Consider the following 23188-nt stretch of genomic DNA (forward strand, 5'->3'; position numbering starts at 1 on the left):
AGTGTGGGAGCACTTTGATGATGTCAATCCAGGAACCCTCTCGAGGTGTGACTGCATTCTTACGCTGAGGCTATAGACTTATTTTCCTGTTTGCTGTCTTCAATTTTTCTTGCTCTAAGAATCTTAGAACCAAGCCGAGAGTAATAAGGATGAATTTTGTGAGATGTGGTTGACAGTGTTAAGACTCACAGTGGGGCCATGGATCGTAACATCGCTAGCAACGGAAGGGCAGGCACGATTGTGGTAGCACCCGGTGAGAGCTCCCAAAGGCTCTCCCCAAACCCTGTCACCATATCCTGGTGTCCCGATGCAGCTGCCTACGGGTAGGCCTGAGAGGGGATAATCACGAAGATGGTGACCCCGCTCTCAACCTGCAGTTGTTTGTGGAGCCAAAGACAGCATTCCAGGTGGGAAAACAGCATTTTTGCCATGATCGGGCGCCTTTTCCTGAATGGTCCTTTTAAGGTTGGCTTGTTAGGCAACTCGAGGCTGCAAACACCAGTTTGACACTGCACATTGTGAGCTCTGCCCTGCCTTAACATTCAGTAAGTCCCTGTTATAAGTTGCCCCAATCTGAGTTGTTCCGGTTTAATGTCGTGGAGATAATGAGACCGGCATGTGCACATTGTCGGGATTTCTGTTTTAGCATCATTCTGTGCAGGTGCCGACTTAGTGATGTGTGATCGGCTCCATTTCGCAGCGGCCTCACCCAATCCCTGACCCTTCTGTTCGCTGCCCCGCTGTTCCCTGAACTTCCCATGCAGCCCCTCCTGCTCCCCGACCCTCCCACTTGCTGCCCCCCGACTCCCCGACCCTCCCACTTGCTGCCCCCCGACCTTCCCACTTGCTGCCCCCCGACTCCCCGGCCCTCCCACTTGCTGCCCCTCCTACTCCCCGACCCTCCCACTTGCTGCCCCTCCTACTCCCCGACCCTCCCACTTGCTGCCCCTCCTACTCCCCGACCCTCCCACTTGCTGCCCCCCCACTCCCCGACCCTCCCACTTGCTGCCCCTCCTGCTCCCCGACCCTCCCACTTGCTGCCCCTCCTACTCCCCGACCCTCCCACTTGCTGCCCCTCCTGCTCCCCGACCCTCCCACTTGCTGCCCCTCCTGCTCCCCGACCCTCCCACTTGCTGCCCCCCCGCTCCCCGACCCTCCCACTTGCTGCCCCTCCTGCTCCCCGACCCTCCCACTTGCTGCCCCTCCTGCTCCCCGACCCTCCCACTTACTGCCCCCCCACTCCCCGACCCTCCCACTTGCTGCCCCTCCTGCTCCCCGACCCTCCCACTTGCTGCCCCTCCTACTCCCCAACCCTCCCACTTGCTGCCCCTCCTGCTCCCCGACCCTCCCACTTGCTGCCCCCCCGCTCCCCGACCCTCCCACTTGCTGCCCCTCCTACTCCCCGACCCTCCCACTTGCTGCCCCTCCTGCTCCCCGACCCTCCCACTTGCTGCCCCTCCTACTCCCCGACCCTCCCACTTGCTGCCCCTCCTGCTCCCCGACCCTCCCACTTGCTGCCCCTCCTACTCCCCGACCCTCCCACTTGCTGCCCCTCCTGCTCCCCTCCCTTCCCCGGTTCTCCTCCTTGCACCTCCTCTTGGCCTCACCCTCGCTTCCTCCCCCTTGCCTCCTCTCTCTCCCGAATATTTCTTGCATTTCTACACAACAGCAATTTTCTGCAAAGCTCTATAAAAAAGACCCCCAACTTTTAAAACCAGTGAGGTTCTCACCTCCCTCGCAGTCTGTAAGTCCAGTTGTTGCTCCACTGAGTTCAGAAAGGGCCCCTTGCAGCTCGAGTACAGTGCTCAGAGCGAGGGTTCAGGAGAGGGAGGCAGTGAATGACAGAGAGTGGGAGAGGGAGGATTGGTGAGCGGGAGGGTCGGAAAACGAGAGGGTCGGGGAGTGGGGGCTTTGGGGAATGGGAGGATGAGCAATTGGGAGGGTTGGGGAGCGGGAAGGTGGGGGAGCGGGAGGATGAGGAGAGGGAGGATGAGGGAGCGGGAGGGACAGGGAGCGGAAGGGTCACGGAGCAGGAGGGTGGGCAAGCGGGAGGGTGAGAGAGCAGGAGAGTTGGGGAGCGGAAGGGTGGGAGAGAGGGAGGGTGGGCGAGCCTGAGTGGCAGCGAGCGGAAGGGTTGGGGAGCAGGAAGGTCGTAGAGTGGGAGGGTGGGTGAGCAGGAGGGTCAGGGGGCGGGAGGGTCGGGGAGCGGGAGGGTCGGGGAGCGGGAGGGTCGGGAAGTGGGAGGTTGGGTGAGTGGGAGGGTGGGTGATCGAGAGGGTGGGTGAGTGGGAGGATGGGCAAGCGGGAGGCTGGGTGAGCGGGGGGCTGGGTGATCGAGAGGGTGGGTGAGTGGGAGGGTGGGTGATCGAGAGGGTGGGTGAGTGGGAGGCTGGGCGAGCAGGGGGCTGGGTGATCGAGAGGGCAGGCGAGTGGGAGGCTGGGCGAGCAGGGGGCTGGGTGATCAAGAGGGTGGGCGAGTGAGAGGGTGGGTGAGTGAGAGGCTGGGCGAGCAGGGGGCTGGGTGATCGAGAGGGCGGGCGAGTGGGAGGGTGGGTGAGTGGGAGGGTGGGTGATCGAGAGGGTGGGTGAGTGGAAGGGTGGGAGGTCGGGAGGGTTGAGGAGCAGGAGGGCTGGAAGTGGGAGGGTTGGCAAGCGAGAGAGGCAGTGAGCGGGATCTAAGTAGAAAGTTAGCATACTTTTATATTTTTAATTTTAAAATTTAAATTCCCATATTTCATTTATGAATATGGGAATTTAGGAATGTGCAAAATTTCATTTTTCATGTTTTCTTTTTTTGACAAGAAATGGTTGTAATGGGAAAATTTGATTTGTTTAACGTTGTCACATTTAAAGTTGCACTTTTCAGCAACACGACTATAACATTAAGCAAGGAATTACAGCCCTTAGGGGCCTGGGCCTTGTAGCTAGGTAGAGACACACCTCCCCTCTTATACTCCTATTTATAAGGTCGGGTCGAACCTGTCCAGGTGGAGTCAATGTCAATGCTCATAACTCTTTTTAATAGCTTATTGTAACATTGATAAACTTACACGTCAATACCCTGCTCCCTTTAAAAAAATTTAAATCAGCATCATACTCACAAACACCGCCTCCCGTAACTTCTGAGCCTGCACCCACACTGTGAACCCTTGGATTGTTGTTTCTGAAAAGCAGTTGTTTCAGTTCCTGCTGTTCCTTTAACATATTTTGTCCCGTTTTAGTTAATCCAATTCCCTTATTAAACCTGATATCATAATCAGGATAATCTCCATCAAAACCACTTCATATGGTAACGGACAATTCATGTAAGAAGACACAGGTTTGGGGAGGAGGTTTTGCGGCAATCTTTGTCATGGGTGTGATTTTTGTTCTTTATTTAAGAAATGTGTGTTTCAGTAGCAAGGGCAGTAATTGTGGCAGAGCAAAGCCGAAGTAGACAAGAGAAAAGGCTGTAGTGGCAGCACTGCACAGCAGAGAGCTCTGAAAAATCAGTTCAGTAAGAGAATTGGATGGCATGGTTGGCTGTCTCTTGACCAGTATGTTGAAAAAGTCACTCATTGTGTGTATGTCAGGTTTTCAAGTTCCCGTGGAAAGCAGAGTTTGGCCAATTTTGGAAAATCGTCCATCACAAACAGCCTTTTTTCTTGCTGATAAAGGTTGGCTTTTTTTAAGTTGAATGTGTTCTTGCTGAAGGACTGGCTATAGTCTGAAATGGGTGTGGGAGGCTCCCTTCAACATCGAAATTAAGCCAGTGCTCAGCAGAGTTGCCTGCCAGGGCTGTCTAAGAAAGAAAGGGACTGGTTAATTTAACAGTAGCCCGAGCACCCGTGCTGTTTGGGTGGTGACCTGTGCCATCTCAGTTGGTTATCGTTATGCCTGTTTAACACCTGTAAAATGGGCACGAAGATGTTGAACTTGAGCCCCGAAGAATCGAACGAAGAGGTCAGCTAGGCTGGCCATTCGTCCCATTTTAAAATGATCAGTCCGGTTTCCAGATGGACTGTCCCCTGTCCAAACCCTGATTTGAATCCAAAGCCTTTTTGTGTAGAATTTTGAAATCACCTCTCGCCCCAGCCTCTACGGAAGCATTTAAAATCAAAATTATTGACCATGCTGGCCCTGCAATGATCCTTGGGCCTATCCAGGCAGGCTGTGGGGAAGAGAGTCCTGGCTGAATATGGGGTGTGTGGGGGGTGGAGATATGTGCTCCCTTTATGATGCCTTCATGCTTCATTGATATATCATCCAGGCACACTGATGCACGCAGCACACTGCTCTCAACTGCCATAAAATCTGAGGAGAGAATGAGCGACACAACAGCAGTCTGGTAAAAACTGATTAAAAACATCACTCAATTATTTAAAAACTTGCTTTAGTTCCTCCGAGGTCCTCCAAGTGAAATTAGAAGGTAGATGAAACAAAGGCAAGCATCAGCTAGGCTCAGAATGCAGAATAATGTCAAAAAGACAAAGTTAAGTACACTCTACCTGAATGCGTGCAGCATTCACAACATGGTAGATTTTTAAAGGCACAAATAGAGGTAAATGGGTTTGGTATAATTGCCATTACGGAAACATGGCTGCATAGTGACCAAGACTGGGAACTGAATATTCAAGGGTATTCAATATTTAGGAAGGACAGACAAGGGAAAGGAGGTGGAGTTGCGCTGATAATAAGGGATGGGATCAGTGCATTAGTAAGGGAGGATCTCAGATCGGAAGAACAATGTGTGGAATCTGTTTGGGTGGAGCTAAGAAACAGCAAGGACCAGCAAACATTGATAGGAGTTGTTTATAGGCCACCAAACAGTAGTGGTAGTGTGGAGCATGGTATTAATCAGGAGATTAGAGAAACATGGAGCATGGGCAATACAGTAATCATGGGTGACTTCAATCGGCATATAGACTGGGTAAACCAATTGAGCACTAATTCTGTGGAGGACGAGTTTCTAGAGTGTGTTAGGGATGGTTTTCTAGAGCAGTATGTTGAGGAACTGACTAGAGAACAGGCTATTTTAGAACAAAAATAAAAATACCTGGAAAAACTCAGCAGGTCTGACAGCATCTGCGGAGAGGAACACAGTTAACGTTTCGAGTCTGTATGACTCTAGATCTTGTATTATGTTAAGAGAAAGGGCTAATTAATAATCTTGTTGTAAAAGAATCTTTGGGGATGAGTGACCACAATATGATAGAATTTTACAATATGTTTGAAAGTGAGGTAGTTCAATCTGAAGCCAGGCTGTTAAATTTGAATAAAGGAAATTATGAAGGTATGAGGGACAAATTGGCTGAGGTGGATTGGGAAAATATGTTAAAAGGTATGATGGTACATAAGCAATGGATAGTCTTTAAAGAGTTTTTACATAGTTTACAGCAACTATACATTCCTTCAAGGCACAAAAACCCAAAAAGTCAGTCAACCCTGGCTAACAAAGGAAGTTAAGGATTGTATAAGATTAAAAGAAAAGGTTGTTAAAGTTGCCAGAAATAGCAGTAAACCTGAGGATTGGGAGGATTTTAGAATACAGCAAAGAAGGACCAAGAAACTGATAAAGAAAGGGAGAATAGAATGTTAAAGTAAACTAGCAAAAAATCTAAAAATGGACTGTAAAAGCTTCTATAGGTGTGTAAAAAGGAAGCATTTGGCTAAGACAAATGTGGGTCCATTACAGGCAGAGTCAGGAGAATTTATAGTGGGGAATAGAGAAATGGCAGAGAAGCTAAATGATTACTTTGTGTCTGTTGTCACTGAGGAAAATACAGGAAATTTCCCAAAATTAGAGATCCAAGGGACTAGGGAGAATGAGGAATTGAAGGAAATTAGTACTAGTAGGAAGGTTGTGTTGGTGAAATTAATGGGACTAAAGGTTGATAAGTACCCGGGACCTGATATTCTGCATCCCAGACTATTGAAGGAGGTTGCTATGGAGATGGTGAATGCATTGGCGATCATCTTCCAAAATTGTATAGATCTTGGAACGGTTACTACAGATTGGAAAGTAGCAAATGTCACTCCACTATTTAAGAAGGGAGAGAGAGAGAAAACAGGGAACTACAGATCTGTTAGCCTTATATCAGTAGTAGGGAAAATGCTAGAATCTATTCTAAAGGATACTTAGATTATAATGATCTGATTGGGCATAGCCAACATGAATTTAGAATGGGAAATCATGTTTGACAAACCTGTTGGAGTTTTTTTGAGGATGTTACGAACAGAAATTTACAAGGACGAGTCGATGGATGTAGTATATTTGGATTTTTAGAAGGCGTTGGATAAAATCCCTCACAGGAGGTTAGTTAGCAAAATTTAAGCACATGGGATAGGAGGTAATATACTGACATGGATTAAGGATTGGCTAACAGGCAGAAAACAGAAAGTAGGGATAAACGGGTCATTCTTGGGTTGGCAGGCTGTGACTAGTGGGGTACCGCAAGGGTCAGTACTTGATCCCCAGCTGTTCACAATATATATCAATGATTTGGATGTGGGTCCAAATGTAATATTTCCAAGTTTGCAGATGACACAAAGTTAGGTGGGAATGTGTGTTGTGAGGAAGATGCAAAGTGGTTTCAAGAAGATTTGGACAGACTTAGTGAGTGGGCAAGAAAATGGCAGATGGAATACAATGTGGAAAAATGTGCGGTTATCCACTTTGGTAGGAGGAGCAGATGTGCAGAGTATTTCCTGAATGGTAAGAGGTTAGAAAGTGTAGATGTACAAAGGGACCTGGGTGTCCTTGTCCATAAATCACTGAAAGCTAACATGCAAGTGCATTAGGAAGGCTAATGGAATGTTAGCCTTTATCGCAAGAGGATTTGAGTAGAGAAGTAGTGAAGTCTTGCTTCAATTGTATAGAAGCTTAGTTAGACTGCACCTTGAGTAATGCGTGCTGTTTTGGTCCCCTTACCTTAGGAAGGATATAATTGCCATAGAGGGAGTGCAATGGAAGTTCACCAGACTTGTTCCCGGGATGGCAGAATTGTCCTGTGAAGAGAGATTGGGGAAACTGGGCCTCTATTCTTTAGAGTTTCGAAGAATGAGAGGTGATCTCATTGAAACCTACAAAATACTTAGAAGAATAGACAGGGTAGATACAGGTAAGATGTTTCCCCTGTTGGGGAGTCTAGAACCAGGGGACACAATTTCATAATAAAGGGGAAGCTACTTAGGACTGAGATGAGGAGAAATTTCTTTACTCAGAGGGTTGTGAATCTTTGGAATTCTCTACCCCAGAGGGCTGTGAAAACTCAGTCCTTGAGTATGTTTAAAGTAGAGATTGACAGATTTCAAAATACCAGTGACATAAAGGGATTTGGGGAGAGTGTGGGAAGAAGGCAATGAAGTGGATGATCAGCCATGATCGTATTGAATGGTGGAACAGGCTTGATGGGCTGAACAACCTATTCCTGCTCCTATATTCCCATGTTCATTATAGACCAAATGTACAAGCTCCTCAGAATTAGCTTATTCTGTACATAGGAATTACATTTCATAGGATATATGACACAGAAACAGGCCATTTGGCCCAACCAGCCCATGCTGAAGTTTATGCTCCCCTTGAGCCTCCTCCTATATTTTCTCAACTAAACCTACCATCATAATCCTCTATTCCTTTCTCCCTCACATGCTTGTGTAGTACCCCCTTAAGCAATACTAATCACCCCAACCACATATTCTGCATCCCAGGCTATTGAAAGAGGTAGCTATGGAGATGGTGAATGCATTGGCGATCATCTTCCAAAATTCTATAGATCCTGGAATGGTTACTACAGATTGCAATGAGTTCCACATCCTCAGAAGGTGTATCTTCTGAATTCCCTATTGGATTTCTTGTTGATTATTTTTATATTGATGGTCTCTAGTTATGCTCTCCCCTGAGAAGAGGAACCATTCTCTCTGTATCTAATCTATCAAAACCTTTCATAATTTTAAAAACCTCTATTGGGGTCACTCTTCAGCCTCTTTACAAGAGAAAAGAGACCCAGCCTGTCAATCCTTTCCTGATTTGCATAACTTATACATAAAATACATTATATAGATATAATTTTCTGGTATCATCCTCGTACATAATCTCTGTACCCTCTCCAGTGCCTCTATATCCTTATATAATACGGCAACCAGAACTGCGCAGAATTTCACAGCAGCGAGATTTTATGTTCCCGCCGGAGTCAATGGAGTTTAGAATGGCTCACTGCATTTTACAGCCCCATCCCTGTCATGACGGGCTCACAAAACTCTGGCCTAAGTGTGGTCTAACCGAGATTCAATACAGGTTTAGTATAACCTCCCCACTTTACAATTCTATCCCTGTAGAAATAAAGCCAAGAGCTTGGCTTGTCATTTTAAGGCCTTGCTAACCTATGGCGAAACTTTTAGTGATTGATATTTTTGTACTTCCAGCCCCAGCAGTGCCCACTGCTGAGCTCTGGCGCTGCCAAGGCTGCTAGAGCTGCGGGCTAATCAGTTTGGGCAGTGGGGAGGGGGAGTCTCACTCTCACTTTGTTTAGCCCGCAGGCAGGCGTTATAAGTGCGGAGGGGGCTTCTTCCAGGTGTATCGGCTGCCGTGACTTTCCTTTGAGGAGGGGGGCGGGGAGGGGTCGAGCATTCCGCCCCTCCGTAAAATTCAGCCTATGGAGTTTGTCACCACAATCACCCAATGAGAAAAAATCTGGGTCACTGTCTCAAAAACACCCTCCTTTGGTAGCCTCCCCATATAACCTACCCACCCACCCTTGGGAATAAGCTTTGCAAGACAAAGCTTTCTGAACCAAAGCCTCACCACTTGACCCCCTCACAACCTTACCCCAACCTTCTCTGCCCCATCAGTATGCAGATCAGTGAATCGACTCAAATGCCTGATTTTCAACGCCTCTGATTTTCCGATCATGCACCGTGTTGGATGGGGAGTGTTGAGGATCGGATGGGCTGATCTCGTTGTCTGATTCTCTGATCTGTACTCCTGATGGCTCCACACCTGGAGCTCCACCCATTTACCTGTTGCATACTGTATCTTCTTGATTAATGCCATTAAAAAGATAACAAAAATTTTCAAAGACTAGATAAAATCTCATGTTTGGTGACCTTTTCTCAGATTTGGGAAATGATTGTCTAGGGGATTAGCCTAGATATATTTTCTGTATGATATTTTATATTATCCTAAAATGACTTTAATGAGATTTCATCGCAAGATAAATTTTCCTAATGGCACTTACAGACTTCATGCTTTCTGAATTGCTTGGAGGCAGCTCCGTAAAGGCTGATAGCCTCCAAACTTCATAATTAAAGTCTCACTTCTCCCCCACCCTATGCCCCTGGGCTGAATTAATCATAGTATCGTAGAACTGTACAGTGCAGAAGGTGGCTCTATCGAGGCTGCGCCAGCTTTTCCGACGGGCAGCCCAGTCTTCATGAAAAAAAACCTCGACAGATTTACAGGTACCAACCACCTGTGTTTGCAGTTCTCCTGAGATGGTACCCTGTGCCGCTGAATGCACCAGAGGCACTTCGCTAATCGCAGTGATGTTGCCAAGGTCGAGAGCTTGGCTGTGGCAGTGTACAGCTGGACCACAAGAATTGTTCTCTGCCCACTACCTGGCGTTGTTTTCTTTGTCCCCGCCATCTGCCACTGGTTGATTCCCTGTTGGCAAAGGCCATTTCGTAGAACAGTTGGACACGAGCGCACACATATCATGGAATGGTGACACATGGGGTTGCCCGTGCCTTTGAAGTGCCAACTACATCAAAGAGAGGAAACAGCAGAGGGACTCAACAATGGGCACCTTTAATGACCAGCATTTCTTGGGGCCTATGATCTATGCAAACTGGGCTGTTTTCTCAACTGGAGTTGGCACACAGCCAAGGAAATAAACTTGAAAGCGAATAACCAGGTAAGAGAGGTAATCTTTTCATCCCCTCTCGCCCCTTTAAGAGAAAGTAATAAAGTGTAAAGAGGGCAGAAAACTGTTGCGAATGGCTAAAACTCATCCGCTAAATGTCAGAATCTTGAAAAAAAAGGCAAACCTTCACTTTTGAAGACTAAGTTACCTCAGGAGCCAATAAATAATTGTGAGAGAAAATGAGGGCATTTGTGGCCCATAAAATATTCTTCTTGGGACTGAACCTGCTCTTATGTCCGGCCAATTGGCAAGAGATAAAATGGATTGGAAGAAGCACAAGAACTGGATTTGCTTCGGTGTTTGAATTCCAAATGCGAAATGACATTTCAATCACTGAGTGAAATCTGAGGCCGAGGCTTTGGGAAAAACAAAGAGTAAACCCTTCACATCAAATTGTTGCATGATTATCTGTTTAATATCTGCAAATTGCCTGCATAGAAATCACCAAAGATGCGAGTTGGATTTTGTAATATCCTAAAATTTCTTTAATGATATTTAATCGCAAGATAAACCTTCTGAAACGATGGACTTCATGCTTTCTGATTTACTTGGAGGCAGCTTTATAGAGGCTGATGTCCTCCTGTTCATACTTCATCAATAAAGGCTCACTTCTGACCCATCCAATGCCCCTGGGCTGAATTAATCATAGTGCCGTATATTTGGCTGCACCAGCTGTTTTGAAAGACACTCTTTCACCATATTCCTTGAGACTTTTTCACCTGTATTTATCCAATTCCCTTTTTGAAAGCTACAATTGAAACTGATTCCAGCATCATAGCAGGTAGAGCTATGTCATGTGCATTACCAACAGGAGGGATCTGCCAACAGGTAGCTTTTCAGTAATCAAACTCTCCCACAGGTAGACACACAACCAGACCTGGGACTTCATCTGAAAAGCAATCTTCAATGGGGATTCCACAGGGTTGCTTGGATTTCTGAGGGGGAATCTTTGATATTGCAGCAAAAATATCAGAGTTATAGCTTACCAAACAATTGCGGGGGGGACTTTTACAACCACATCCCACCGCCCCCCTACCTCCACACACCCCCCCCCCCCAACCCCCCACCCCCCCACCCCCAAAAAACCCCCCCCCCCCCCCCCCCCACCCCGCCAGTTGGCTTTTTTGCAGATGGGGTGGAGGGGCACTTAAAATAGAACAGGCAGCTAGCCCACCGCCTTCCCACCCACCCCCAAGCTGTCCCCCATACTATGGTGGACAGGTAAGGCACCAGCCAGCTTGCCCACCCTTAGGCTTACTGAGGCCCTTAACTGGCCAATTAATGGGGCTGTTTGCGCCCCCGCCACAATAATATGGGTGGCTGAGGAAAGCGGAACGAAGGAGGCCTGCCTGATACTTCACCATCTCAAGTGAAAAGATAGGAAGGAAGGGGTGTACCTCCTTTGGGGGATGCCCTGTGCCCATCGTGGGCACACACTCCCCAAGATGTTATACCCCTTTGTGACTCCCTCCTTGGCCTCCAAAACCTGATCCCCTTCTAAAACCCTCAGCCCCTCCCTGGGGTCCCTGATCCCACCCCTACCAAGAAGCCTGGACCTTCCTCTAAGCCCAGTCACCATATATCTTCTCCTCAGGACTGCCTGTAGTCCCAGCAGCGACCATGATTGAGCTGCTCAGCTAACAGGGGCGAGGGGTGGGTGTGGTGAGTAATATGAACCCCCGTGAAATTCAGCCCTTGTTCGTCTAATCCTGAAGTATGTAAGCTGTGTGTGGGATCCTTATATGGTGAGAGAAGCAATCCAAAGACTTGCTGCACGAATCAGTATGGGAAATCCACCAGAGTCACATCCTGGATCAAAGATTTGGAATGGGAATTACTACGGCAAAGGAGGGAAAAAATAGACGGACCATGTTCCATAATATGGAATAAACTGGTGGGAATTGACAGAAGCAAGTACCTGGTGCCCTCCCCTTATGACAAAACACAAGGCAGCCACCCCCACAAACTACAAAGACCATCTGTTTCCAAGGCAGCGTATCAACAATCTTTATTCCCAAGGACAATCCCACAGTTAAACAAACTGCCAAAGGAAATAGTCACAGCCCCATCGCTTGAAATCTTCAAGATCAATCTTTAGATTATTTCCGTTTAAAAGCTTTCATTATCAGGACCACCATCACAGCAGGTCATGTCTGGTTTAGCCAGCGCTACCCACATAAACGTTAGTGGAGTACGGATATTAGTCTGTGATGCCAGCACAGTCAAAGCAGAAGAGCATTCCAAATCCTAACCGCTCGTTGGGTAAAAACATCTTCCCTCTTGGTTCTTTTGCCAATCACCTTAAATACACATCGTCTGGTTATCGACTGTTCAGCTATTGGAAAAGTTTCTCTTTTTATTCTAACTAAGCCCTTCATGATTTTAAACAACTATATCAAATTCCCTCTTAGCCTTCACTGCTCTAATTATAGTCTCAATTCCCCAAACCCCAGAACTATGGTCTCAGTTTCCCATACTCTATAACTGTAGACTCAACTTCCCCATTCATCAAACTATACGCTCAATTCCCCATACCCCACAACTATAAGACTCAACTTCCGCATATGCCAAAACTATACTCAGTTTCCAAGGCCAGGATTTTCTGTTTGCAGGGGTGGGTGGTGGGGTGGGTGGGAGTGGGAGCGGGCGCTGGCCGCCTGCAATCGGGTCCACACCGCCATTTTATGCGGGCGGGCCAATTAAGGCCTGCCCAGCATATTCCCCGACTCCCCTGGATAGCGGGAGTGGGCGGGCGGCGGTGGTCCAATGGCAGCTCGGCAGTCTGTTTAAAAGAAGGCCTGGTAGCCTTTTGTAGGCTGCTGACAATGGTCCGCGCTAGGCCACAGCAGAGAGGTTCAGGTGAGCAGGCCAGGCTGCAGGGTCTGCCCCAGGAGCAGGGCAGGCTGCAGGGTCTATCACAGGAGCAGGGCCAGGCTGCAGGGTCTGCCCCAGGAGCAGGGCCAGGCTGCAGGGTCTGCCCCAGGAGCAGGGCCAGGCTGCAGGGTCTGCCCCAGGAGCAGGGCCAGGCTGCAGGGTCTGCCCCAGGAGCAGGGCCAGGCTGCAGGGTCTGCCCCAGGAGCAGGACCAGGCTGCAGGGTCTGCCCCAGGAGCAGGGCCAGGCTGCAGGGTCTGTCACAGGAGCAGGGCCAGGCTGCAGGGTCTGCCCCAGGAGCAGGGCCAGGCTGCAGGGTCTGCCCCAGGAGCAGGGCCAGGCTGCAGGGTCTGCCCCAGGAGCAGGGCCAGGCTGCAGGGTCTGCCCCAGGAGCAGGGCCAGGCTGCAGGGTCTGCCCCAGGAGCAGGGCCAGGCTGCAGGGTCTGCCACAGGAGCAGGGCCAGGCTGCAGGGTCTGCCCCAGGAGCAGGGCCAGGCTGCAGGGTAGGCCAGCAGGGGTCCAATGTGCCCCTCGCTTTTCTGATGACTGCCTTGCTGCCCTCCTCCAGGAGGTGGCCGCACGGCGGGAGGTGTTGGTCCCCCAGGATGGGAGGAGGAGGCCCCCCCACATGACCAAGCATGCCTGGGAGGGGGTGGTGGAGGTGGTGAGCTCCCGCGACGTGGTGCGGTGCACCTGGATCCAGTGCCGTAAGCGCTTCAACAATTTGTTGTGCTCTGAACGGGTGAGAACCATGTTGGCATTGGGCATTTAACCCAGCAGGTAGTCCTACCTTCTGCGGCCCCCCCCCCAAGCTTAGTGTCGTGACTGCATTGAATCATTGACAGTATCTTTCCTTTGCTGGGTGGGCCAGCAGATAGTGCCCACGCTGAGGTCAGCCTGAGTGGGTCATGAGGAGATGAGTTTTCCCCTGCAGCATGTGTTGACCTTAGTCCCACATGATTGATTTGGGGGCAGCCTGGAGGAGCTGCACCTAGACTTAGACTCAGGGCTCCAGGACATGTCCTAGTCAGGGTGACGAGATGGTGGGATGGGAGCTTTAAGTTGGCGTGGCAACAAACCATCTGCTGCCCTCTACGCTGCACATGCTTGCGCCTCCTTGCTATGGAAGGATAAACCATGTGGTGCCTGATGTGATGTAGGCAGCATGTGTCCAAGGGGGCGTTGTGGGGGTGGGGAGCAGGCCTGGCATATTTGTCTGGGTGATCAGCAGCAGCGGGGTGAGGAGGCACTGGAGCCCTGATATGTCCCACTCTGGTTGGGGTGGGCCGTGCGCGAACAGAATCCATGTGTAATTGCCATAATCAATTTTCTTCTCTCATTTTCAGGAGAAGAATGCTCATAATGTAGAAGAGCGGGTGAGGACTGGAGGCGGCCAGGCACAGCTCTCCATATTAAGGCGTTTCGAGCAGGAGGCCCTTGAACTGGAGAGGCGCCATGCACCCAGGTCTACTGGTGTCGGTGAGGCTGGGGTGCCACGGCCAGGTATTCAAGGCCAACAGTGAGGTCCGCATTGTCCTCCCAACAACCATAGCACTGCTGAATGTTAAATTAGTTATTATTGTAACATTGATGGACCATTGGTTATGGAAGGATGAGTGCATAATGAGCCAGGGGGGACAGGGGTGAACTTTGTCATTGTCTCCACGCTAACTGATCCACTGTCCTTGTTCTTCCTTTCAGCATCATCAGAGTAGGGCCAGGAGGAGGAGTAGCAGAGGCCCCCTTTCATACCTGAGGGCCCTGAAGTCTCACCAATGTCACACCATCTCTGTCAGTCAGGCACCAGCGCAGATACTAGCACCTCGGTGGGAATTAGAACATCGGCTAGTGTCCCGGGACACAGCGGTGAGGGCACTTCACAGTCACTGGAGGAGATGGCAGAGACAGAGAGTGCCCATGGCATCAGCAGTCGGAGGACTGCAGGAGACCAGGCACATGCTCAGTCAGTGCCTGATGATGTGCCTCTGGAGCCGTCCGCGATGCAGCAGGTGCAGGAAGTGCGACCGGGTGTGCAGGAGCATCTGGGAGAAATACATGAGGTTATGCTTGGCTTGGTGCCCGTGGTGGAGGAGTCTACAGGGACTATCGCCGAAGCAATGAGCCTCATGTCCGAGCGCCAAGCATTCTCCATGGAGAGAGTGGCGACTCTTGTGGAGAGGATCCTCCAGGAAACCCGTCAGGACTTCTCTGGCCAGCAAGCCCTCACATCAGTATTGACCTCAGCTGGTCAGTGCCAGTGTGGGAGATGGTCTGGGCATCAAGTTTCTCAGCTCAGTGCCCATCCATCCACGGTGAGCAGGGAGGTCCGAAGCGACATCACGTCAGTGCAGCAGCTGCCTGGTGTCTCTGCGGCCTCCTCTCAGGGCGCTCCGGATGAGGGCGGCAGCTCTTCCGCCCCTCTACCAGTGACCGTTGCATCTGATGAGGCTGCAACGACTGGGGAGATGCCAGCTGTGGAACTGGCAGCTCCTTCCCAGGCAGGGCCAACACAGGCTCCAAGGGCCAGAGGACGCTGCCAAGGTCATTGAGACCAACAGGACAGCAGAGTCAGCAGGCTGGCTCAGATACCACTCTCAGCAAGGCGTCAGCACCAAGATGTAGCACCCGTAAACGGAAGCATAAGGTACCTTAGGCACACCACAGGTTTCTCACTGGTGCTTTTGTGTTGGCCTGAGATTAGATCCTTATGATTTCTATTTGATTGTTTACACTATTGTTTTCTATTTGTGATAACTTCTGCTTCGCACATTGAATGCCAGAGGGTGCCTCGTTTCTTCTGCATGTGTACGATCAAGAAAAGTGCAATGAGTGATTTGTTGGATATTCAGCTTTATGTACAAGGCCTTTAGTTACTGCTGAGGACCTGGCAGATTTTGCACTCAGGTGTCGAGTGTCAAGCCGACAGCCCAGGCTTGTCCTGGTGGACCACCTGTGGTGTGCTAGCTGAAGATTTGTTGGATTAAAGCCTCCCAGGTGTCCCTCCCTCCCTGGAGTATGCCCAGGTCAGCATCTACCCCCTCAGCATTTCCCTGTACGTGGTCATCCTCGAACTCACTGCTGGACTCATCGTGTGCATATGCAGCCAATGCGTCGACATCTTCATCGTCCACAATGTCCCCCCTTTTCAGTGCAAGATTGTGGAGAGCGCAGCATGCAACCACTATCGGCGACACATGACCTGGGGGGTACTGGAGTGCGCCCCCTGAGCGGTCCAGGCATCGGAAGCACATCTTGAGAAGACCGATGGTTCTCTCCACCACAGCCCTTGTGGTGCCGTGGCTCCTATTGTAGTGCTCCTCAGCTTCTGTTCTTGGATGGAGGAGAGACATCATGAACCACCTTATGAGGGGATAGCCCTTGTCACCCAGCAGCCAACCATCCAGCTGAGCCGGAGCACTGAAGAGCCCCGGCACCTGGGAGTGTCTGAGGATGTAGGTGTTGTGGGAGCTGCCTGGGTACCTTGCACAGACTTGTAGAATCAGCATCCTGTGATCACACACTATCTGCACATTCATGGAGTGGAAGCTCTTCCTGTTGATGAAGGCACCGGGCTCACCTGCTGGTGCCTTGATGGCCACATGTGTACAGTCTATTGCACCCTGGACGCGGGGGAAGCCAGCAATGGCCGCGAAGCCTCTGGCTCGCTGTGCCTGACTTGCCTGGTCCCAACAGTAGTGGATGAAGGTCAATGCCCATCTGAACAGAGCATCTGTAACCTGCTTGACACAAGTGTGGACAGCTGATTGGGAGTCACCACAAAGATCACCCACTGAGCCCTGGATTGAGTCAGAGGCATAGAGGTTGAGGGCAGCTGTGACCTTTAGAGCCACTGGCATGGGGTGTCCACCCACACAGTTAGGAGAGATCTCAGGCCCAATCATCTGACAGATATAGTTGACTGTCTCCCTTGAGAGTCGGAGCCTCCTTCGGCACTGCACCTCAGTCATATTGAGGTAGCTGCTTCGTCGCCTGTAAACCCTGGCAGCAGGATAGTGACGTCTTCTGCGGCCCCTTCCACCTTGGACAACCTCTTGGCCCTGTGCCCCTTGTGCCTGCGCCTGGCCTCCCAAAGGTGGCTCCCCTGGAGGCTGAATGTTCACTTCTGGCCTCCTCCCACTTCTAGCCCTCCCTTCCTCCTCGGAGGAGCTGCCTCCAGTGGAGAGTTCAGATCCCATTCCCAGGCTAAGGGAAAGCTTCCTGAAACCTGCAGGCCCAGAAAAGATCCCTCACTGCAGAGTGCTGACCTGAAGGTTAAGAGTCCAGAAAAAGCTGCTGGGATGTGTTCTGAAATACTGCAGATCACACAGGCAAGTTTGAATAACTTTCACCAATAAATACTTCACAGAGCAGATTCATGACCCCACTGAGCCCTCTTATCCTGCCCATGGATGAGGTTAATACAAGTGTCTCCTACCCGCCTGCCCATTGCGCCCGTGCGCTAACCCGAAGGTCGCATGGGCGCCAAAAAATTGGCATTGATTGAAGACCAAAAGGCCTTAACTGGCCCGTTAATTAATGGTGGGCGCGTGTCGGACTTCATTGCGCGCCCACCTGGCGAAATATCACAATGGCGCGCGGTGACGTCAGGACACTCGTCTGGCATCACCACGCGTCAAGCAGAGAATTCTGCCCAAGAATTTAGACCCAATTCCACATACCCCATAACTATAGACTCAATCCCCCATACCCCATAACTATAGACTCAATCCCCCATACCCCATAACTATAGGCTCAATCCCCCATACCCCATTACTATAGACTCAGTCCCCCATACCCCATAACTATATACTCAATTAGCCATACCCCATAACTATAGACTGAATTCCCCATACCCCATAACTATATACTCAATCCCCCATACCCCATAACTATAGACTCAATCCCCTATACCCCATAACTATAAACTCAATCCCCTATACCCCATTACTATAGACTCAATCCCCCTACCCTATAACTATAGACTCAATCCCCCCGTACCCCATAACTATAGACTCAATCCCCCCTACCCCATAACTATAGACTCAATCCCCTATACCCCATAACTATAGACTCAATTCCGCATACCCCATAACTATAGACTTAATCCCTCATACCCCATAACTATAGACTGAATTCCCCTACCTCATAACTATAGACTCAATCCCCCATACCCCATAACTATAGACTCAATCCCCCATACCCCATAACTATAGACTCAATCCCCCATACCCCATTACTTTAGACTCAATCCCCCATACCCCATAACTAGAGATTCAATCTCCCCTACCCCATAACTATAGACTCAATCCCTCCTACCCCATAACTATAGACTCAATTGCCCATACCCCATAACTATAGACTCAATCCCCCTACCCCATAACTACAGACTCAATTCCCCATACCCCATAACTATAGACTCAATCCCCCATACCCCATAACTATAGACTCAATCCCCCATACCCCATAACTATAGACTCAATCCCCCATAACTACAATCTAAAAATGGACACTGTGGCTGCTACATTTGATGTAGCCATGGCCATTCATAATATAAAAGCATTTTTATATTGTTGCCATTCATAGTATGTTCTGAGACTTTGATTTACTGTAAAGCAGCACTTGGAACAATAAAACAAATGTGTGAAACACACTGGAGCAGGGCATGATGTGAACTTGTTAAAGAGCAGCAATGTACAATTCACAGACATTTACATCTCCTGATACCAAGGTAATGAGACTGTGTTTATGTGATTATGCTGGTCCTCCCAAACCTAACCATCATGTTTGGAAACATTTATGGGGGCAATGGGCCAATATTTTTCCTGTGATCTGTTCTTCAATAACATTTGCACCTGTTTCTTTATGTTTTCTAGGTACTGCAGTTGTGCAATCTAAAATTTTACTTAGCACTCAGCAGAAACAATCTATATAAAGGAGTCACTCCCGCACCCAGGGCTAAGGCGGAGCCACAGTCTGAATGGTATGTTGATTTGTAGCCACATCATATGGATATGTGGAAAGGATCATCAGAGCTGCCTCATTCAGACCACAGTGAAATCTCTTAAGCTACCTACCCAGCCCCTAACCACATATCCTTCTGCAAGAGGCAAATTAATAGCTGTGGAAAGCTTCATGAAGTTCCTCTCTGACTCCATGAGGTATAGTCAGACAAGGCTCTAGCAGCCCATAGCCCACCAATATCACGGCCGACTTTCGAAGCACTCTATGTGGAAGATTGCAGTTGGCTCCAGAATGAAGCCTCGGCCAATACTGCTACAGACTTGCCCTCCTAAAGTCAGCAAAGCAAGAGCTCGGTGTTAAAAATTGAATCTCTATATAGAGCGAGAAAAAGGAACTTGAGACTTTCACATCTTCAGGAACTCCCAAAGCACTTCACACCCAATTAAATATTTTTCAGGTGTAGTTACAGCCGTTTTGCTGGCAAATGTGTGAATTAATTAGCACACAATGAGAGAAATGACCAGTTAACATGTTTTGGCGGAACTGGCCAAAGGCCAAGAGAACTCCTTCAATTGACACTTGCTTTGTCTTATTTGACTCTGATTCTGTAATCTATATTCTGTGATAAAAATATTTCAGCTAAATTCTGTACAGGGGCCTACTATAGTTTTTACAGTTTCCCTTTCATGCTTCGTATCACACGCTCATAAATGACAAGCTAGTTCACATCAAGAATTGAGACACCTCTGGCAAGACAAAGGCAGTCCCAGTTCCTGCTTGTGTTTTTCACTTACTGGAAAAAGCAACTGGTAGAGGTGTGTACTGTCACAATTAGTTCATGTTACTGAGGAGGCTTTTGTTGAGTGTCTGATCTGAAAGATCAATGAAAGAGTACATTATTTTACTGCACATCACACACTAACTGCGAACGAAACCCTTCTCTACTCCTTCATCACATCAGTTCATAGGCAAATGTTAAACACTGCTCCTGTTTTTTTTTGTTTTTTCATGGGATTTGGGTTTCTCTGGCTGGGCTAGCATTTATTACCCATTCTTAGTTGCCCTTGAGAAGGTGGTGGTGAGCCACCTTCTTGAACTTTCAGTCCATGTGGTGTAGACAGTGCTGTTAGGAAGGGAAATGTAACTTCTTTATTCAAAAAGGGAGGGAGGCAGAAAGCAGGATACTACAGGTCAGTTAGCTTAACATCTGTCAAAGGGGAAATGTTAGAAACTATTATTAAAGGTGTTATAGCAGGGCACTTGGAAAAGTTTAAGGCAATCAGGCAGAGTCAACATGGTTTTGTGAAAGGGAAATCATGTTTAACCAATTTATTGGAGTCCTTTGAAGGGGTCACATGTGCAATGGATAAAGGGGAACCAGTGGATGTACTGTACTTAGATTTCCAGAAGGCATTTGATAAGGTGCCACATAAAAGGTTATTGCAGAAAATAAAAGCTCATGTTGTGGCGACAATATGTTGGCATACATAGAAGATTGGCTGGCTAACAGGAAGCAGAGAGTAGGCATAAATAGGTATTTTTCTGGTTGACGGGATGTAATGAGTGGCATGCCATAGGGATCATCAACTTTTTACAAATTATATAAATGATTTGGATGAAGGGACAGATGGGATGGTTGCTAAATTTGCTGACAACACAAAGATAGGTAGGAAAGTAAGTTGTGAGGAGGACGTAAGGAGGCTACAAAGTGACATAGATAGTCTAAGTGTGTGGGCAAAGACCTGGCCAATGGAATATAATGTGGGCAAATGTGAAATTGTCCATTTTGGCAGGAAGAATAAAAAGGAAGCATATTATCTAAATGGTGACAGATTGCAGAGCTCTGGGATTCAGAGGGATCTAGGTGTCCTAGTTCATGAATCACAAAAGGTTATTATGCAGGTACAGCAGGTAATTAGGAAAGCTAATAGAATGTTATCATTTATTGTGAGGGGAATTGAATACAAAAGTAGGAAAGTTATGCTTCAGTTGTACAGGGCACTGGTGAGACCACATATGGAGTACTGTGTACAGTATTGGTCTCCTTATTATGTTAAATACGTTACAAGCAGTTCAGAGAAAGTTTACTAGGCTAATGCCAGGAATGGGCAGGTTGTCTTATGGGGAAAGGCTGGACAGGTTAGGCTTATATCCACTGGAGATTAGAAGAGTAAGAGGTGACTTTATCAAAGCTTTTAAGATCCTGAAGGGTCTTGACAGGGTGGATGTGGAGAGGATGATTCCTCTTGTGGGAGAATCTAGAACTGAGTAACGAACAGGCTGTGGGCTAAAGCTCTGCTGTTTAACTTCCAGTCACTGTCATTAATAGATACAATGCGAGAACATTTGCAGTAAAACTTAAAAAAATCATGGACCCAATCAGAAGTGAAGTGATCCTTGGGGGCTCATGGACGCAGGATTTGCTCAGTGTAGGCCCAAATTCCTAATCACACAGAATGGTTGATTAAATGTGTGACACCTCAACTCAGACTATAGCTCTAAGGTGTGGACTATTAATATCTGTTAATTCAGTTAAAGTGCAGATCATAATTCACACATTCACATCTGCAGTAAAACACACAGTAAGTTGCTTCCAGCTTGAGCAGGCTGCCTTTGGAATGAATGGAGAATGAGATTCTCCTGAGCAACTGTTGCCTTTGGGCAAAGATATCCACTTTGAGGAGCGATGTCCCGTGCTGTATGTCACTATAAAGGATCATTTTGTCTTGGGACAAGTGGTACTGGCTCAGTTGCCTGCTGCTAAGCCTCAGCCTATAGATTTAGCTCTAAGAGGTAATGATTTCCTCATCTAGACCTCTCAGCGGTGGTATTGACAAGACTGAAAGCTCAATGTGTGGAAAACCATAAGAAAACTCTGGGTAACAGGTGTTTAAAATGTTAACAGGATTTATGAGAGTACAGTGAAGCTATTGCCTTTGGTGGCAGAGTCAATGTGGGTGGACACAATCTTAAAATTAGTTCACTTGTAAAATCACAACTAAGGCATTTTGGATGAAATCAGGAAGCACTTTTTCATACAAAGTGTAATGAAAATCCACAACTCCCACCCCGAAGAAGCTGTGCGTTTTGGATCAGTGAGGATTAAAAGGAGGTCAATAGATTTTTGTTAGAGATATCAAAGGTATGGAGGGGCTGAATGGTCTACGCTGGTTCCTGTGTACCGACAGTGCACAAAGCCACCAATGCATGGCATTACTTATTTTCACTGATCTGTCACTCCCCACCCCCATCCCCCCCCGCGCCCCCCCCCAACACTCCATGGGCCGTCCCTGCATCGAAAGGGCGAGCAGCCACCTTGCTTGCAGACCTGCACAATACAAGCCGAAATGAGGGAAGTGTATGAGTCTAGGGTGTCTTGTGCCATTCAGTGCCTCATTCCCTCTGTGCATGGCAGTTCTGCGCAGCTCTTGCTGTGGCCTAGCTGTGGACTCACAGACAGGGCAGCTGCACCTTGGCATTTCGTATTGATCCAAAAGGGAATGTCCTCCTGGAATACCAGGACAGGAGCCTCGTTCATTGCTTTTCTTGCCCATGGAACCTTCAGGCACAGTTTTGTATGTATCCTGTTCCATTCTGCTCCCCTCTCACCCCTCTTCCTCTGATCCACACCATCTTCCTGGCTACCCAACGCCTCAAATTTACAATCCTAGTTATCATAGAATGTTTATGGCAGAGAAAGAGGCCACTTGGCCCATCGTGTCTTTGCTAGCCAATAAATGAGCCACAAGCCTAATCCCACTTTCCAGCATTTGGACTGTAGCCCTGCAGGCTACGGCACTTCAGCTGCACATCCAGGCACCTTTTAAATGAGTTGAGGGGTTCTGCCTCTACTACCCTGTCAGGCAGTGAGTTCCAGACCCTACCACCCTCTGGGTGAAAAGATTTTTCCTCATCTCTCCTCTAATCTTTCTACCAATCGCTTTAAATCTAGGCCCCCTAGTCACTGACCTCTCTGCGAAAGTAAACAGGCCCTTCCCATCCACTCTATCCAGGCCCCTCACAGTTTTGTACATCACAATCAAATCTCCCCTCAGCCTCCTCAAGGAGAACAACCCCAGCCTATCCCATCTTTCCTCATGGCTTTCCTCATTGTGAAATCTTTCCATGGCCTCACTCTCCCCTCATGCTCAGCATTCTCCCGCTCAGTAAATCCCGAGCTCCCCATTCCTCTGATGCCAGCTTCATGCTCCCTTCATTCACAATTGTGCCTTTAGCCGCCTGAATCCTACTCTCTGGAATTCCCTGCCTGAATTTTCCAGCCATTCCACTTTCTCCTTCGAGAAGCTCCTCCAGCCCCTTCTCTTTGGTAAGCTTTCAGTCAACCCTCCTCCATCTCCCTTCCTCACTCTGCATCCCTGCACCCATTTCTGAAGAGCCTTGGGCCTTGTGATTTTTACATTAAAGATGCTTTATAATGGCAGTCGTGGCCCAGTTC

At 48.5% G+C, this 23188-nt stretch overlaps 1 long non-coding RNA gene across 1 annotated transcript in view; it reads right to left on the minus strand.

The window, feature by feature from the left end:
* The window catches only part of LOC144691933 (uncharacterized), a 50702-nt gene extending 27523 nt beyond the window's left edge, over positions 1-23179 (minus strand). The window contains exons 1-2 of the long non-coding RNA XR_013579236.1: positions 22962-23179; positions 19527-19604 (exon numbers count right to left, since the gene is read on the minus strand). This is a non-coding gene — a long non-coding RNA (uncharacterized LOC144691933). The remainder of the gene's footprint in view (positions 1-19526; positions 19605-22961) is intronic.
* Between the last annotated feature and the right edge of the window lie 9 nt (positions 23180-23188).

The sequence above is a fragment of the Cetorhinus maximus genome, chromosome 16 (assembly GCF_964194155.1).
Source record: "Cetorhinus maximus chromosome 16, sCetMax3.hap1.1, whole genome shotgun sequence".
NCBI classification, from domain to species: domain Eukaryota; kingdom Metazoa; phylum Chordata; class Chondrichthyes; order Lamniformes; family Cetorhinidae; genus Cetorhinus; species Cetorhinus maximus.